Source organism: Dermochelys coriacea, chromosome 5 (genome assembly GCF_009764565.3).
Source record: "Dermochelys coriacea isolate rDerCor1 chromosome 5, rDerCor1.pri.v4, whole genome shotgun sequence".
NCBI lineage: Eukaryota > Metazoa > Chordata > Testudines > Dermochelyidae > Dermochelys > Dermochelys coriacea.
In genome coordinates this window covers 86,136,146-86,150,694 of record NC_050072.1, presented here as the reverse complement: position 1 = coordinate 86,150,694, position 14,549 = coordinate 86,136,146, and the positions used below count along the sequence as shown (strand labels likewise).

The 14,549-nt window shown below is 45.1% G+C and overlaps 1 protein-coding gene across 7 annotated transcripts in view; it reads right to left on the bottom strand.

The window, feature by feature from the left end:
- SEMA4D (semaphorin 4D) overlaps window positions 1-10,836 on the bottom strand; it is a 173,643-nt gene extending 162,807 nt beyond the window's left edge. The window contains exon 1 of one of the 7 annotated variants that reach the window (XR_006281458.1): window positions 10,398-10,791. The gene's annotated coding sequence lies outside the window, so the exon portion shown is untranslated. Of the gene's footprint in view, window positions 1-10,258 lie in introns of all 7 variants that reach the window. The other 6 variants (XM_038403519.2, XM_043514749.1, XM_043514750.1 and 3 more) reach the window with 6 other exon arrangements.
- Between the last annotated feature and the right edge of the window lie 3,713 nt (window positions 10,837-14,549).

Below are 14,549 nucleotides of genomic sequence, written 5' to 3'. Positions count from 1 at the left end.
CACTTTCCCCGCACATTTCTTGGCTTCCTCACAGAAAATTATGGGGAAGCAAAGGGAAGCCACAAGAGCAGCCAGGCACCCTTCCCCAGCAGCACAGGTGCCTACTTTTGGGTGCCCAGAACCGCCAGAGGAGAGGTAAATACTGCAATGAGAACCAGGCTGGGATGCCCCAGCTGGCAGCTCGTACCCTGTGCTGGGCTCAGCTGCTAGTCCTGGTTGGGCTGACGGCAAGGAAGGAGAACAAGACTTCCTCTTCCCCTGCAAGGAGCTGAGTCAGACCCACACCCAGAAATCTCCCCAGCTGTAGGAAGCTCCACACAACCCCCAGCTGCTTCTTGCCCCCATTGCTCCCCAGCTGCAGGGAAAGGGTCACTGTATGGGGAGCTGGTCCCCTGTCCACCCAACCCCTGTGCATCTGGAGCCCCACCCGCCCACCCAGAGGCAGATTACTGTTTTGTGGGGTCCTGGGCCAGAGCAACTGGGGGCCCATCCCCACCCCTTCCGCCTACAGTCCCCGCATTCCTCCCCTGGTGCTCCTGCCGGGGAGCAGGGTCAGGGCACAGGGGCTTGACCTGATTTCCAGCAGGAGTGCCGGGCGGAGTGGGGCAAGTCCCAAAACCCCAACCCCACTTCCCATGCAGGCAGATCAGGGCAAACCCCACTAGTTCCTAGGGTACACTACCTATTAGGGACCCTATTAGGTAGGCAATGCACAACAGGAGGATAGTCCCTATCCCCAAAGTGCTTACAAGTATTTCAATATCCAATGACATGTTATTAATTTTGCTGTAGAAAAAAAAATGTTAAAGTGATACTTTCAAAACTTTCCACTGAACTTGTAATGACAAGTAGAGAAATGGACATGAATGCTTAAATGTGAGAAAGGAGTTTTGTTTTTGTTTTTTTTTTAAACTTAGGCTTGTGACCATTCTTTCTTCTACAGGATGGAATAAGCAGGGTTTTGAGGTGGGATTTAAGTTTTAATTTTCTTCTCTCTACTCACTCCCCACAGAAATATCAAAAATGCCACATCTGATCTCCTTTGGGTTTGCCAGTTGTCTCAAAACCATGTTTAATGTGTCCTGGCACAGCCTAAATGAAGGGGTATAAACTTTGAAATTTTAAGAGACTTTCTCCAAAACATTAATCAGACACTGAAGTTAAATAGAAAAGGAGTACTTGTGGCACCTTAGAGACTAACAAATTTATTAGAGCATAAGCTTTCGTGAGCTACAGCTCACTTCGGCACCTTAGAGACTAACAAATTTATTAGAGCATAAGCTTTCGTGAGCTACAGCTCACTTCAGAAGTGAGCTGTAGCTCACGAAAGCTTATGCTCTAATAAATTTGTTAGTCTCTAAGGTGCCACAAGTACTCCTTTTCTTTTTGCGAATACAGACTAACACGGCTGCTACTCTGAAACCTGAAGTTAAATAGGTGTTAAGAACAAAGGTCCAAGTGTTTTAAGTAATTTGACTAAAAATCCATTTCCCGCTCTGCTTTTACTCTTGATATGTCATGTCACTAATCTTCAGTCATTACAGTGCTTATTTACACTAAGAAAATAGACATTCAATTCACTCTCAGTACAGCTCTTCTGGTGGTAGCCACAGCAGAGATTGTTATATAAATGAGACTCTATGATGGTGGTAAAAATGCTAGAAGTTACCAGAACCTTGTCTAAACTAGTGCTCCTATCAGTGCAGCTGAAGCTGGCAGAAGCATAGGTGGCATTCTTTTCCCCCACCCTCAACATAGACAACTCTCTAGAGTTTTCCAAGATAGAGAAGACCTGAATGTGAAACACAAGAGAAGTCTCTCTGTGCGTATATATGTGTAAGAATACTTTAAAGGTCATTGATTACACCATAACATCACATACCAGGGTGGATTCTCCAACACTGCCAATTTTTAAATCAAGATTGGATGTCTCTAAAAGATCTGCTCTAGGAATTATTTTGGGGAAGTTCTATGGCCTGTGTTACACAAGAGGTCAGACTACATAATCACAGTGGTCTCTTTTGGCCTTAAAATCCATGAGTCCACAAAGTAACAAAATAGAACACAAATCCATACCTCTTTCCTTTAAAGCACCATCACATTGTTATATATCGTCTTATGCATTTACTACTACTTGCATTCTCTAAAAATGAATCATGAAATCAATCACATGAATAAATAATTAAGGTTTAATTTAAAATTAATTTAATTTAAAAGAAAAAACCTATTCAGTTTACAAATAACACAATTGACCTTGCACCTTGAAAAATCCCCTTTACACTTACGTAAATCACAGAAAATTTTGGTTCTTATAATCTGCATTTAAGTTTCAGTGTATAAATTATGTCAGTCAACTTTGATAAATACCACTCTCCGTCACTATCACTTCTTATTTCAATATGTCTTTGCCCAACAAATACTGTTGGAAAAAAAAAACACGAGTACTTGTGGCACCCTGGAGACTAACAAATTTATTAGAGCATAAGCTTTCGTAGGCTACAGCCCACTTCTTCGGATGCATAGAATGGAACATATAGTAAGAAGATTGTGTACATCTACACACACACACACACACACACACACACACACACACACACACACAGAAGGTGGAAGTTGCCATACAAACTGTAAGAGGCTAATTAATTAAAATGAGCTCTTATCAGCATGAGAAAAAAAACTTTTGTAGTGATAATCAAGATGGCCCATTAGGCAATTGACAAGAAGGTGTGAGGATACTTAACGTGGGGAAATAGATTCAGTAGCCACTCCCAGTCTCTATTCAAACCCAAGTTAATTGTATCTAGTTTGCATATTAATTCAAGCGTGGCAGTTTCTCATTGGAGTCTGTTTTTGAAGCTTTTCTGGTGCAGAATTGCCACCCTTAAGTCTTTTACTGAGTGGCCAGAGTGGTTGAAGTGTTCTCCTACTCGTTTTTGAATGTTATGATTCCTGATGTCAGATTGTATCCATTTCTTCTTTTGTGTAGAGACTGTCCGGTTTGGCCAATGTACCTGGCAGAAGGGCATTGCTGGCACATGATGGCATATATCACATTGGTAGATGTTCAGGTGAATGAGCCCCTGATGGAGTGGCTAATGTGATTAGGTCCTATGATGGTGTCACTTGAATAAATATGTGGACAGAGTTGGCATCAGGCTTTATGAGGAATTCCACCATGATTTCAACAATTTCCATCCCACCATCAACCTTAGCCTAGACCAATCCACACAAGCGGTCCATTTCCTGGACACTATTGTGCTAATAAGCGATGGTCACATAAACACCACCCTATAGCGGAAACCTACAGACCGCTGTACTTACCTACATGCCTCCAGCTTCCATCCAGACCATGCCACACGATCCATTGTCTACAGCCAAGCTGTAAGATACAACTGCATTTGCTCCAATCCCTCAGACAGAGGCAAACACCTACAATATCTCTATCATGCATTCTTACAACTACAATACCCACCTGCTGAAGTGAAAAAACAGATTGACAGAGCCAGAAGAGTACCCAGAAGTCGCCCACTACAGGACAGGCCCAACGAAGAAAATAACAGAACGCCATTAGCTGTCACCTTCAGCCCCAAACTAAAACCTCTTCAGCATATCATCAAAGATTTGCAACCTATCCTGAAAAATGATCCCTCACTCTCACAGATTTTGGGAGACAGACCAGTCCTTGCTTACAGACAGCCCCCCAACCTGAAGCAAATACTCTCCAGCAACCACACAACAAAACCACTAACCCAGGAACCTATCCTTGCAAAAAAGCCCAATGACAACTCTGTCCATATATTTATTCAAGTGACACCATCATAGGACCTAATCACATTAGCCACTCCATCAGGGGCTCATTCTCCTGTACATCTACCAATGTGATATATGCAATCATGTGCCAGCAATGCCCTTCTGTCATGTACATTGGCCAAACCGGACAGTCTCTACACAAAAGAAGAAATGGATACAATCTGACATCAGGAATCATAACATTCAAAAACCAGTAGGAGAACACTTCAACCTCTCTGGCCACTCAGTAAAAGACTTAAGGGTGGCAATTCTGCACTAGAAAAGCTTCAAAAACAGACTCCAATGAGAAACTGCCACGCTTGAATTAATATGCAAACTAGATACCATTAACTTGGGTTTGAATAGAGACTGGGAGTGGCTGGGTCATTACACATATTGAATCTATTTCCCCACGTTAAGTATCCTCACACCTTCTTGTCAACTGTCTAAATGGGCCATCTTGATTATCACTATAAAAGTTTTTTTCTCATGCTGATAAGAGCTCATTTTAATTAATTAGCCTCTTACAGTTTGTATGGCAATTTCCACCTTCTCTGTATGTATGTATATTTTCTTACTATATATTCCATTCTATGCATCCAATGAAGTGGGCTGTAGCCCATGAAAGCTTATGCTCTAATAAATGTTAGTCTCCAAGATGCCACAAGTACTCCCATTCTTTTTGCGGATACAGACTAACACAGCTGCTACTCTGAAACCTGTTGAAAAAAGGATATTTTCCTTGAACATTTGAAATACTCTGTATTCTTTCATCAGAAAGTGTTTCATTTCCCTACACTGGACAAAAAAAGCAATGACAACAACTGCTTTTTTGGAATTTCTCATTTTCTAAAGCCAACAAACAAATCATAAGATCTATAAACATTATAGAATTTAAATTAGGGATGTAAAAGCTTAAACGGTTAACTGGTAAGTATTAGGTTCAGCGTTAACTGGACCTTAACTGTTAACCCCGGCGGCCAGCGGGACCCCATCCACAATGGGCAGGTGAGACCCCAGCCACAGCCATACCGGAGCAGTTCCAGCTCCAATCCCGTCCACAGTGGGCAGGCAGGACCACAGCCCTGCCCGCAGCCCCTGCTGCCGGGTGTTGGCCCACTGGAATGATCTCGGTTAATGAATAACTTGTTAAATGATATAATTTTAATTGTGTAACTGCTTAACTTTTTTAAGCAATATTTACATCCCTAATTTAAATAATATTCCAGAGTAATTCTCTTATAGCAGCACCATTCACATTGATCTAAACAAGAAAAAGACTCCCTTTGGTTAAAGTATTTCCTAGAGACAATGCATATCTGTTAATTTACACAGCACTTTCTGCAGACTATGTATCTAAGTCTTAGATCTTACAGTAATTAACTCTTGGCTTTAATACAAAAACTATTTCAACACCACATGTAATTCAAAGAACTCATTATTTTCACTAACATTTGTAACAAAATACAAGCTATGTTCTACTTTGCAATCCTCACTATAGTGAAACTTGTAAGACAAAAATTCTTACTACAACAAACTTTCAAGTAAACGGGCATTGTGCAGGTGGTATGTGAGAGAGTTGAAAGGAGCAGGGCAAAGAGAGCACATGCAGCCCACTGCAAACTCACATCATGGCCAAGCGGCTCCACGCAGCTGGTACCTACTCACCATGCCGCCACAGTCCTCCCTCATAGGATTAACACAGAGATAGCCACTGTAAAACGGTTTGTGCTATGGCAACTGGGGAGGGCTCCTTAGGGAAATGGCAATGGCAGGGCCAGGGCATCCAGGAGATTCACTGATTCACATAACTCTCAGGCAGTCTTTATGGCAGGGCTCATACAAAGTCCCAGAAAAAGTTCAAAGCCATTCTCCTTTGGCAGAGGACAGTTGTACTCATGCAACATATTATTGTCTGTATAATACAATAGTTGCTTAAGCATTTTTTTTAAGTGACCCATCTATTACTAGGAAACAGAAAGCAGCAACAGCGTTGGTTAAATGAAAGCAAGTCTCCAAGCAAATCTTCCCTTGAATCCTTAGGATATGTCTACACTGCAATAAGACACTTGCAGTTGGCCCATGTCAGCTGACAGGCTCGTGGGCCTCAGGCTGTGGGGCTATAAAATTGCAGTGTAGACGTTCTGGCTCAGGCTAAAGACCGGGCTCAGGGACCCCTAGATTATTAGGTCTGTTAGGCCTCTCGTTCCACAACTCCTGGTCCTTCTTCTGATTTTATTTATTTATTTTATTTTGATGAACAGTGGAGTCTTGAAGTTTACATTACATTCTGCTGTTCCACTCAGCAATTTAGGTTTTTTCTATAGCAAGGCCACCATTTTCCAAAGTAAACACTGATTTTGTGTTAACTTTTGCATGTCCAATTTGACAGCTAACTAGACCTGTGTGAATAACTGATTTTTCTGTTTGCTAGCAGTTCTTAAAATTGGATCAAATGAAATGTTTTGTTTGACTGGAAACTAAATGTTTTGTTTTGAAGCTTTTTTAGATTATTTTAAATAATATTGAAAGAAATCTAAAAACAGTCTTCTTGAATTGAAAAATCAAAATATTTTATTTTGAAATTGTCAAAACAAAAAATTGTTGTTTTCTAAAATGTGTAGGTTTTTTGTTCGGTTGGTTTTTTTTAAACTGAAACAATTTGGCAAAGTTGACAAATTCTCAAAATGTTTCAGATGACCCAAATCCACATTTTTCAGTGAAAAAAAGTTTCAGCTGAAAATTTCATCCAGATCTTCACCTGATACCCAAGTTTTCAGAGGCATTCAGGATTCATAGCTCTCATCAACTGGAATGATGAGTCCTCAATGTCTAATTTTTACAGGTACTAAGTGTCTGAGGTTGGGCATACAAATTTAGTTACTGCCTCTTATAATCTGTCTGAAATACCTATTTTGTTAGCACTTTCCTAGAGAACTGCGTAAATATTTTTCCTGTTAAAAAATTGCAAACTTAAGGCCTGATTTTGCAGTTGTGTCTGAGCATGCATATCTCTGCCCCTGTATGAAACCCACTGACTTCAGCAAAAAGGAAAGGAGTTCTTGTGGCACCTTGGAGACTAACAAATTTATTTGAGCATACGCTTTCGTGAGCTACAGCTCACTTCATTGGATGCACTCAGTGGAAAATACAGTGGGGAGATTTACAGGGCTGCTACTCTGAAAACTGACTTCAGCATTATTCTGCACGGGGTCCACATGTGTGGATGCAGTTGCAGAATTGGAGCCATGGTTAGTAAATGCAGCATAGAGAGTAGGGATGTAAAAGGTTAATTAGGCTTGCTGTTAACCGGAGCTTAACCATTAACCCTGGTGGCGGGCGGGCCGCACAAGGCCAGCCAGAACAGCCCCAGCTGGGCAGGCAGGACCCCATCCATACGAGGCAGGCGGGACCCCAGCCCATCCATGCTGGGTGAGCAGGCAGGCTTTTGCGGGCTGGCCCGCCAGTGGGACCCCGGCTGCGGCGAGCTGCAGTGGCCCCAGCCCCGGCCGTGCCACCAGGACCCCAGCCCCTATCTCCCGGCGCTGGCCTGTCACAGCGACTTTAGTTAATGGTTAACCGGTTGAACGATATAATTTTAATCATCCCTAGTAGAGAGAGCCTTGAATGAGAACAAACCAACTATGGCAATAGCAGAAAACCCTTGTAGCACTCCAAGGGCAAAACTGTGCCCCTGCCACATACCCTGCAACAAAGGAGGACCCTAAACACAGTGGGTTCCACTTTGTGGAGTTAGCCGATTACAAATCTGCAGAGAGGTACTCTGAACTGCCTGCAGGTATCAGAGGAGTACACTCTGATTCCTGTAACTGCAGCAATGCATTGGGAGATTTGAAGGCAAGCAAGTAATCAAATTTGCCACTACACATTGTCTGGTCAGAATGCCTCACTTGGTGGGGGGGAAAAAAAACAAACAAAAAACAGGTGCTGAATAAGCTAGGGCCTCAGTAGTGGCTATTAAGCTTCTCTGCCTGAAGCAGAGAATTCGGGGTCTCCCAGGGAAAACCTATGCAAAGTTAGTTTGCTCAGATTTTGCAGAGTGGTCAAGGATTTGCTCCAAAATATGGTTGCAGAAACCTGTACACAGTCAAAAGGTAAGTTTAGAGGAGTGTTTTTTGTGTTGTTTTTTTAAGAACAACTAAAGCCATGATAAAAAGAAAAGGAGTACTTGTGGCACCTTAGAGACTAACAAATTTATTAGAGCATAAGCTTTCGTGAGCTACAGCTCACTCACGAAAGCTTATGCTCTAATAAATTTGTTAGTCTCTAAGGTGCCACAAGTACTCCTTTTCTTTTTGCGAATACAGACTAACACGGCTGCTACTCTAAAGCCAGGTTTCAGAGTAGCAGCCGTGTTAGTCTGTATTCGCAAAAAGAAAAGGAGTACTTGTGGCACTCTCTAAGGTGCCACAAGTACTCCTTTTCTTTTTACTCTAAAGCCATGATAGTTATTTTAGCTGGGCAGGAAGGAAAATGGCTCCTTTCACCAAGAATGAGCTTTTCAGCTCTGCTGGACACCAAAGATATGTCTACACTGCAATAAATCACCAAGACCCAGGCGGTGGGGCTTTGGCTTTCTACACTGGTCCCCAGCAAGTCTAATGCCAGCGCTGCGGGGCAGAGCCCCTGAAACCTGCTCGCAGCCCCCCAATAGGCCCTGGACCTCTGGTTGAGAACCACTGACATAATCCATCCACATGCTAGGGCAGGTACAGTCATCCCCCACAGGATGCATTATATATTAATATCAATACATTAGATCCAAGCCAAAGTATGCACCATTGAAATTTATGATCACTGCATTATCTTGATGCAAAAGAATTATAAACTGGAGATTGCCTGGTGTCTAAACCTCAGAACACATTACCAAATAACATATACCTTAGACTGACAGCACAGAAGATTTTCATTTATAATTAGCTTGAGGGCAAATAAGAATTGACAAGAAACTCTGATGTCATTTCATGCATCTTTTTTAACCTCATTACTTCTGCAAAAAGCTGATATAAAATCTTACGACAGCTGAGAAATAAAAGAATACACAGTGGTTCTTTGAAAACCCATGCAGCAAGTTTCCAAACATTAAGCATCAAATACAGGCTTGATTTCTGTTTCATATAAGAATGAGATTTTAAACAGAAATCCTGACTTAAGCACCAAGATACCACAAGTTCAGTGCCAAGCAACCTCCACCTTTTGATTAGAGGTGAACAAGCCATTTTCCTGTTCAATGAAAATGTCTCAGATTCGTATTTACCAAAAAACAAGCAGCCAGCTCAAATATCCTTTACATGTTGATCCTGGCAACACACCAAGAGGTTCAACTCAGCGCAGCCAATCTGCTACAACAGGTGCAGCACAGACCAACAGCGTCCTCTTCTCTATATGGAATAACAAAACCAAATAATATGGTTGTGACCAGAAGACAAACACAACACCCCACAACGTATTGCTTTGCCCCACCCGAACTGCCTGAGGATAGGACTCCCAGGGCAAGGTTAAACCAAAGCAACAGCCTCTCCTTTTCGCTGGGCAGCTGGAGTGGAGCCGGTGAGAGAGAGGACCAGATTTGCACTGCAGGGCTCGAGCAAGGAGGACGACAGCGAGCGGGGGCAAACAGGGCTGGGAGGGGGCAACTGATAAAGCTGTCAGGGAGGGACGGGAGGCGCCTCTTCCGAAGCATCTCACGCCAAGGCAGAAGTTTTGTAATGGGGCTGAGCAGAGCTTAAAGCTCGCCGTCTATTTCATTTCTCTCCAGCGCTCCCTCCTTCAGTTTGTCACAGCTGGAGAAAACAGCAGCGCCTCGGCCTGCCCTTCACTCCTCTCCCAGACCCTCCCTCCTGGCTCCTTTAAACTGCTGCACAATCGGGGGGGGCGACCCCAGGGAGGATCAGCACTTTCACAGCTCTCCCCTTGCCACGGTGAAATGCAAGTAGAAACCTGCCTCTTTCCACGAAACGGGCCGGAACAAAGCGGGGCTGGTTTAGCCGCAGGCTCGTGCCCACGCAGGTTCCCCGCTCAGGGCAGGGGCGCGTGTTCACACGCAGCGCGAACGAAGCACCGCCCGCGGCGGGAGGGGGGTGTCCCCCCCCCCTCCCTTTCCCCGCCGGGCTGGGGCGGCTGGCAGCGCGAGCTCTTGCTTGGGCAACAGCAGGGAGGGGAGCGGCGGCGGCGGCGGGCGGCGGCGGCTTTGGGGGGAAGGGTGGTGGGGAAACGCCGAGCCGAGCCCTGGGAGAACCGGAGCCGCGTTGCAAAATGCGCTCTGGGAAGCCCCGAACCCGCCCGAGAGAAGCGGCCCGACAGAGCCGGTCCCTTCCCCCGCTCCGCGAGCAACCATTTCCCCGCCACCTACCATCCCCCTGGCCCTGCGCACAGATGCTGCCCCCGCAAACGCCCTCCCCGCCGCGGCAACCCGAGACAATTCCTCCCGGGCCTCCGGCCGACCCACCCCGGAGCCGGCCGGCGCTCCCAGCCACGGACCGCAACCCAAAGCCTGGAACCGAAGAGGCCACTGGCTCACCCCGCCGCTGCAAAGAGCTCGGCCAGGCGGCCGTCGGCGTGCAACGTGCCCGGGCAAAAGCGCCTACCTGCCAGGCGGCAAAACTGCTCCGCTTGCCGGGCCGCCTTCCCCTGCTCTGCGCGCCGCTGCCGAGGCGCCTGCAACGAGCAGGAGGAGTTGGTGCCCGTGTGTAACAAGTTTGGGTTGCCCCGCAGTATGGCGGCGGCGGCGGCTGGAGGAGGGAGCTCAGCGCCGCAGCCCGAGGGCTTGTTGCCCTGCCGAGAGCAGCTCCGGGGGGGGGGAGGGGATGCCGGGGGCTGCGACTTGGGGGGAGGGGAGCTGCAGGCAGCCCGGGCTCACGCTGTGACCAGCGAGGCAGATTTTGATAGTTGTTTTCAGAGGGAGATTTTGGTCGGTGGCTCGGGGAAGCAGGCACAGAAAAACCTGCCAGCCCCGGGCTGGGGGAAGGGAGAGCACTTGCAAACCCTGCCTCAGAATGATGATGGAGTGTTAGCTGCACGTCTGGGGGGGGCGGGGGCGGGGGTCAGATGTTTTTGTACACAGAAACCAGGCTACATTTCCATACGCTGCTGCTGGTAGCTGTAGGCACTGATAGACTAAAGGCGAGGAAGACCTTTCTCTTCAAAATACCAGGGCTGGAAATGGAAACCTCCAGAAGAGGGGTTTTTCACTTGTAACCGACGTTATTTCTCATTTGTGTGCCATTTGATCCGGCCTTGAATCATAAACCTGGCTGTCTTTCTTCTCACACACAGACACTGTATAATAACCTGACTAACCCAGGCAAGATTGCTCCTGCTGACTATTCACAAGTGCCCTGACTACTGTGTCATCTCCTGTATATAGAATGAACTTATGTAGCTGAGACAGAAGGAACTGGAGAACTAGTGTGTGAGTGTGTGTGTGAGAGAGAGAGAGGAGGGGGGATACTAAACAAAAAACAGGAAAGGAACTGTCAAACACACTAAAGATTGCCTAGGTGGTGGGAGACCACAGAGACTAGACGTGATAGAAGAACCAGTAGCCAAGGCTTACTTTACACAGATACTTTATGGATGTAATTTCATTTGGTGTCAATGGGACTATTCGGGAATCACACACATACATTGTTTTCAGAGTAGCAGCCGTGTTAGTCTGTATTCGCAAAAAAGAAAAGGAGGACTTGTGGCACCTTACAGACTACCAAATTTATTTGAGCATAAGCTTTCGTGAGCTACAGCTCACTTCATCGGATGCATTTGGTGGAAAATACAGAGGGGAGATTTATATACACACACAGAGAACATGAAACAATGGGTTTTATCACTCTCCTTACAGTGTGTATGATAAAACCCATTGTTTCATGTTCTCTGTGTGTGTATATAAATCTCCCCTCTGTATTTTCCACCAAATGCATCCGATGAAGTGAGCTGTAGCTCACGAAAGCTTATGCTCAATTACATTTTGTAGTTTTAAATTAATTCCCTTCACACATCATCTAGGCCAGTGGTTCTTAGCCTTTCCAGACTGCTATAGTCCCTTCAGAAGTCTGATTTATCTTGCCTACCCCAAGTTTTATGTCACTTGAAAACTATTTGCTTACAAAATCAGACAAACATACAACTGTCACAGCACACTATTACTGAAAAATTGCCACTTTCCCATTTTTACCATATAATTATTAAATAAATCAATTGGAATATAATACTGTATGTACATTTCAGTGTATAGGATACAGAACAGTATAATAAAGTCATTTTATGTATGAAATTTTAGTTTGTACTGACTTCACTGGTGCTTTTTATGTAGCCTGTTCTAAAACTAGGCAAATATCTAGATGAGTTTATATGCCCCCTGGAAGACCTCTGAGTATCCCTGGTTAAGAACCACTGATTTAGGCACTATAGCCTTTGACAGCTGGCCCCCTAACTGACTGTGCAACACTGACTTTCTCCCACAGTGACTTCACTCTCCTGCTCCCTTGTCAAAGATAATACCACAATGGGAGGCTTAAAGTTGGTCTGACCAACAATAAGCTCCAGGCATGCTGTTCCCTGGTACTAGCATGACAGAGCAGCATTGAGTGGCTTTTGCTACCTTTTTAGCTATTTTCAATAGTTGTTTTTCTTTTTTCTACTTCTGTGCTTCCTTATATGCTATCAAAAGGAAAGGGGACATCCATTTTTCAACCAGAATGGAGCCACCCTTGATGAAAAAGATGGCAATTGCATACAATAAATCAACCAATCATTGATTATTTGATTAAGGTATCCTCAAATGGTACACAATGTATTTATATTGAAAAAATAGAGTTGGTACCTTCAGAAACCTATCAAGCTGTGCACTAGCTACCTATGTAATCATCTGATATTTCATTACCCTTGTCCTCACTCCCCCTTTGCTCCTTTTTATTCGTCACACCCACCTTCTGCAACTTGTCTTAAGCGAGACTGTAAAATCCGGATTGGGACAGTCTCAGTGCAAAACACAACAGGGCCCAAATCCTGATTGGGGGCTTGCTAGCAATAGCACAATACAAATAAATAATAATAATTAATAAATAACAAACATATACTGTGCAATAGCAATTTCAGTTAAGTGTAGATGACTTTATCTGTAATATGAGGGGAGCAGTAGCCTGGCAGAGGAAAGAAAATAGGCCAATAACTATGCAGATGTGACCCATGATGCTTCTGCTGAGTCACTGATGAGTTTTTGGTTACAATCATATCCTATACAAAGCTATGATGACTGTTGTTTTATTTACATTACAGTATAGGTGAATATGAACCAGCACTGCAGCCACACAATTTCTTAATCACTGGGGCAAGGGTCAGCAACCTTCAGCATGTGGCCCATCAGGGTAATCTGCTGGCAGGCCACGAGACATTTTGTTTGTGTTGACCATCCGCAGGCACAGCCCCCCGCAGCTTCCAGTGGTCGTGGTTCACCATTCCCGGCCAATGAGAGCTGTGGGAAGCAGCGCAGGCCGCAGGGACGTGCTGGCCACCATTTCCCACAGTTCTGATTGGCCGGAAACCGCAGCCACCGGGAGCTGCGGGGGGCCGTGCCTGCAGACAGTCAATGTAAACAAAATGTCTCACGGCTCACCAGTGAATTACCCTGGTGCGCTATGTGCTGAAGGTTGCCGACCCCTGCACGAGGGCCCTACCAAATTTACGGCCCTGAAAAACACATCATGGACTGTGAAATCTGGTCTTTTCTGTGTTTTTACCTTATACTATACAGATTTCACAGAGGAGACCAGCATTTCTCAAATTGGGGGTCCTGACCCAAAAGGGATTTGCAGGGGGGTCACGGTATTGCTACCTTTACTTCTACACTGCCTTCAGAGGTGGGTGGCCAGAGAGCAGCAGCTGCTGGCCAGGTGCCCACCTCTGGAGGCAGCACCCCATCAGCAGCAGTGCAGAAGTAAGCGTTGCAATACCATACCATGACACCTTTACTTCTGTGCTGCTGCTTTACTTCAGAGCTGGGCAGCAGGAGACTGGCAGCGGCTGACCAAGGATCCAGCTCTGCAGGCAGCAGCGCAGAAGTAAGGATGACCATACCATACCATGCCATCCTTATTTCTGCGCTGCTGCTGGCGGTGACTCTGCCTTCAGATATGAGCTCCGGGCCAGCAGCCACCGCTCTCCAGACACTCAGCTCTGAAGGCAGCACCACCGCCAGCAGCGGCACATAAATAAGGGTAGCAGTACTGCAACCCCTCCCCCCACCAAACTCCTTTTTCGGTCAGGACCCGTAAAGGTACAACACCTTGAAATTTCAGATTTTAATATCTGAAATCATGAAATTTTACAATTTTTAAAATCCTATGACCATTAAATTGACCAAGATGGACTGTGAATTTGGTAGGGCCCTATTCATCACCACAGAATGGAATTCCAGTGTCCTTTGATTATTCTTGTTTTGTCATCAGGAACCAAATAAACACATTTGAACAAAATATTTAGTTTACTGGAGATTTGCATGCATTTTGTTGGGAGTCTATAGCCCAAAAGAGTGCTTAGATCCAACACTACAAAATGTGCATGGGTTAGTACAGTGATGTCACAGTTCTCCATTAATTTGTCCATAATTCACATTAGATATAGAAAAGAGCTATTGTTAAAACTGAATTACTGAGAAATTGGAGCCAGATATGGATTCAGACTAACACCTCCAGCTAGGGACAATTGACCTGCAAATCAGGGTCCGGCCACCTTGACACTTTAGG